Raw genomic sequence first — 4,833 nt, 5'->3', positions numbered from 1 at the left:
TTTCCGTTCGTGTCCATATTCTTCTGGGCCTTCTAAAAAAAAAAAAAAGACAGCATGCTAATTTTATTAAAAGCACTGTACTGGATTCTACAGAATGCTGTTGATTTGTTATTTCAGCAAAGTGACAAAGTCTATAAAGAGACTACACAAGTATTAAAATGATCAAAAATGCAGACACATTTTGCTTATGAACATGACCTTTACAGCATTGGAAGCAAATTAAATATTCAACCATATGTCATTAAGACCTTGAGACTCACCCCTTTAAGTCCCCTGCGTAGAAGCAGGTAGACTTGATCAGAGAATATTACAGTGAGGCTGAACTTGTACACTCTAGAGATGAAAACATATTTCTTAAAAACCTCAGAATTACTTATGATTAAGTTATTGTGCTCATAGGTAAGATAAATGAACACATATATGTAGCAAGAATTGTTAGAAATCATTAAAATAATTTTATGAAGAATTTTATTTTATTTTAAATAATTTTTATTTATTTATTCATTTTAGAGAGGAGAGAAGGAGAGAGAGAGAAAGAGAGAGAAGGGAGAGGAGCAGGAAGCATCAACTCCCATTGTGCCTTGACCAGGCAAGCCCGGGGTTTTGAACTGGTGACTTCAGCATTCCAGGTAGATGCTGTCTGTATCCACTGCGCACCACAGGTCAGGCACGAAGGATTTTAAAAATAATATTGAAAACTTCTGGGTGTAATTTTTGGTGTAAAACCATGAAGTCAACTGAAATATAGTTTAAACACAGCTATATAAAGAAGAATCACACACACACACACACACACACACACACACACAAGAAAGGACTATACTGTAGAATTTAGAGATGATTTTAATTTTTTTCTTTATACTTCTTTGTCATCAATCAGTTAGTAAAGGTTATTTAAAGTAAGCTTTAAATGCATTTCAGTTTTTCTAATATATCATTTGATAGATGTGATTTTCTTTTGAGAGAGAGAGAGAGAGAGAGAAAGAGGAGCATTATCCAGCAAGGGCTTAATCTTTATTGATTTTCAGAAAGACAGAGAAATGCAAGGAGAGAGGGAAGGGGAAGGGAGATATTTGTTCCATTCAGTTGTGCATTTTTTTTGTTACTTTCTGTGTGTGCCCCGACCGGAGTCAAACCTGCAACATTGTTGATTTGAGATGACCTTCTTAACGGACCAAGCTAACTGGTCAAGGCAAAGATAAATTTTAGTACAGTTACTATAACTCAAAATTTTGTTTATAGGATTCTTTTTCAAACATTAGTAATAAATAGAGACCTGATTACATGATAGCCATCAACTACGTTCATTTCAGATAATCAAAAGTTCATTTAAGTTACTTTGTAAAGATTAAATGACATTTTTTATAGTATTTTAATTTGTAAAGGAATTCTGTGGTGAAGGTAAAGGATTTAATAAAGTTGTAAAAGAGAAAATGTAGTTAGTAATAGGTTTCCCAAGTGTTAAGTTGGTAAAGCAAAAAAAAAAAAAAAAAAATTACTAATACCAATTTGTTTATTGCCTACAGTTTAGTTCCTCCACCACACTTACATCCTTCATGTCTAACTTTTGTTAGAAAAGGTCAGATGTTGAGTAATTGGCTGAAAGTATAATTAAAGCTAATTAGCACGTAATGCAAGCAAGACTGCACAATTATAAAAATGATTTTTACAGTGATGAACTATAGCAGAAAGCTACGGTGTTACAGCTCCTAAAAAACTTTTCCCCTTAAGCCTTGTTTCAACTGCATCCATAAGATAAGAGTCAAGGAGTGAAATTAAGCAACATATTTGAATATCTTGAGAAAATTGGTTGAAAAAGATTTCTTTTATAATATGCATTTTTAAAATTTTGATTCTTTGGCCCTGGTCGGTGGCTCAGTTGATAAGAGTGCTGGCCTGGTGTATGAACATCCTGGGTTCGATCCCTGGTCAGGGCACATAGGAGAAGTGACTGTTTCCCCTCCCTCTTTTTCTCCCTTTTCTCTGTCTTCCATTCTAGCAGCCAGTGGCTCAATTGATTCAAGCATCAGTCCTGGGTGCTGAGGATAGCTCCATTGGAGTGCATCAGCCTCAGGTGCTAAAAAATAGTTCAGTTGATTTAAGCATTGGCCTCAGATGGCTGTTGACAGGTGGATCCCAGTTGAGGCACATGTGGGAGTCGGCCTTACTGTCTCCCCTCCTCTCACTTAAAAAAAAAATTGATTCTTTACAACCTTATATGCATATAAATATCTACAACAATATATCCCCCCCAAAATGCTTTCGTTTTAAGAAATTCACTTATATATTCATTTTGGGGGGTTCTAATTCACCCTAAACATAGACTGTTTTCAATGCAAATATTTACTCACTGCACCTTCTCCAGATAGGTAAGCAAGAAGTCCTCATGTTGCATATGTCAGTTTAATCTGTTACAGTGGATTTAACAATAATAAGTGGCAAGTATATAGGATTTGAGATCATTTCAACAATTCTGAAAACATAGATTTGAGTAGTTAAGGATACCACTTTTAGGGAGAGGTTGAAGAAATATTTACTATGTTGTCTTTCCTAGTGACATTTCATGCAAATGACTTTCACATACTTAATGCTGTTTTCTCCTTTTTTCTGGTCATCAAGTGGATATTTACTAGAATCTTGAAGTAACCTTCAGCATTTTCCTTTTTGGGACCATGGTCATATGTGCAGAAAGGTCCTGGGCATTGTGAGCAGAGGGGACAGCGGAGCTCAAATCCATGCTTTGCGTTACTTCTCAGATTGTGGCCCTACTATGTGAGTGTGTGTATCCCAATGTTGGGAGCTTTTTTTTTTTTTTTTTTCTAATTTATCCAGCGGTGCTGACTGGGTTCCTGTGGCTTTCTCTTTCCCTCTCTCTGTTTCATTCCCTCAGTTAATCTCCCCAAGACTCCAGAGCTCACATCTAACCAATCGCCACAATCCACTGATGCTCGTGCTTCAAAGTATTTTAAATCCATTCCCTCTTTCCATTCCAGCTGATCCCTTTCTCGTTTAGATCAATATAAATTCCCGCTCTATGGCAACCGTTTTCCATTCTTCTTCCATTTGATAATCCCTCTTGTTTTTTACAACTCATTCTTTCTCTGTGAGAGAATAAATCTTCACCAATTATAGACATCTTATACATTTCCATGACTTTGTGGACAATTTTGAATAGAACACCCTGAGAGTCAGTCCTTTCCACATTGCACTTCAAGTACACGGTGATTCTGAACATGAGTTAGAATACAACATTGTAGTGCTTATATATCTTTGCACAAATAAATTTCCACTTTTCTGATTACTGTGTGCTCCCTCCCTGGGTCCCCCTGTTCCCATCAGTCACCTAAAACTAAAACTTTTGAGCCTTCCTATCTTGTCTAATGAGCCTTAGCCCAGGGTCCCCAAACTTTTTACACAGGGGGCCAGTTCACTGTCCCTCAGACCGTTGGAGGGCGGACTATAAAAAAAAAACTATGAACAAATCCCTATGCACACTGCACATATCTTATTTTAAATTAAAAAAAAAATGGGAACAAATACAATATTTAAAATAAATAACAAGTAAATTTAAATCAACAAACTGACCAGTATTTCAATGGGAACTATGGGCCTGCTTTTGGCTAATGAGATGGTCAATGTTTGGTTCCATATTTGTCACTGCTAGCCCTAACAAGTGATGCAAGTGTGCGGTGCCTCCACATACAGCATCCACATCCTGTACTCCTCTCACTGACCACCAGTGAAAGAGGTGCCCCTTCCGGAAGTGCGGGAGGGGGGGCTGGATAAACGGCCTCAGGGGGCCACATGCGGCCCGTGGGCCGTAGTTTGGGGACCCCTGGTAGTCAGTAAGTGGTGAAGCCTAGATTCACACACAGCTCTTTTGAGTTAAAATATAGGAACTTCATACAGTGACTCTCAAGTTTTTACAGTATATATTAATTACTTTTTAAAAAATACAGAAGCTGATTCAGTGAGTCAGGGTGAGTCTTAAGATTCCACATCTCTCCAAAAAAGTTTCCGGGTCATGTTTATACTTCCTTCCACCGTACCGTGGCACCACTTGCTTGAGTATGACCATCAATGGTTATCTATGTATATGTAGCGCAGAGAACTGCTCCTTTGGCAAATAAGCTCCCATTTCCACAGATATTTGTGCAACAATGGCTACAAGAGCGCAGTGTTAAATAGTATTTGCCCTTTGTGTTCAAAGAGATTACAATTTAATAAAGAGGAAAAAGCCAGGGATAAACAAAAATACTACTCCAATGCAAGGTAGAACGTGGCGTGTGTCCATAGAAGGTCCCGAGGTCGGAAGGACTCTGATGTGCCAATCACGTCGGACTGGGGAGAAAACAGGAACAGCTTCGGGAAGGAGGTGGCATTTGAGAGCTCTTTGGAAGATGAGTACAATTTCAAGAGGAATGCTATAAATAATACAATAGGAACAATAGAAATGATGAAAAGAACATCCTGGATTGAAGAGATTGTGACAATGTAGGCACAGACGCAGGACACGAGAGGCGCTTGGAGGAGACATGCAGAAGCCCTAGTTTGGCTGTACTGTCGGTGGGTAACACATAGAACAGCGGAGAAAGGAAAACTGGAAGCACTTCAAGAAACAAAGAAGAGTATTTTAAGGGTCACCCGATGTGAACGTGGCCTCTATACCACATGAGAAAGCAAATACTCTGTCCAAGGCATACCTTGGAAATCTTCAGAACATGTCTTCTAGACCAGCCTAGACGAACCACCTCCCTGGAAGCAATCGGCCCTTTTCTAGTTTCCCTCTTCAGCTCAGCAAACACGTAACGTAACGAGCAAGATAGAGGATGA

Source organism: Saccopteryx leptura, chromosome 8 (genome assembly GCF_036850995.1).
Source record: "Saccopteryx leptura isolate mSacLep1 chromosome 8, mSacLep1_pri_phased_curated, whole genome shotgun sequence".
In the NCBI taxonomy this organism is placed as follows: Eukaryota; Metazoa; Chordata; class Mammalia; order Chiroptera; family Emballonuridae; genus Saccopteryx; species Saccopteryx leptura.
The sequence above is the reverse complement of the archived record's forward strand: the minus strand, read 5'-3'. Positions refer to the sequence as shown.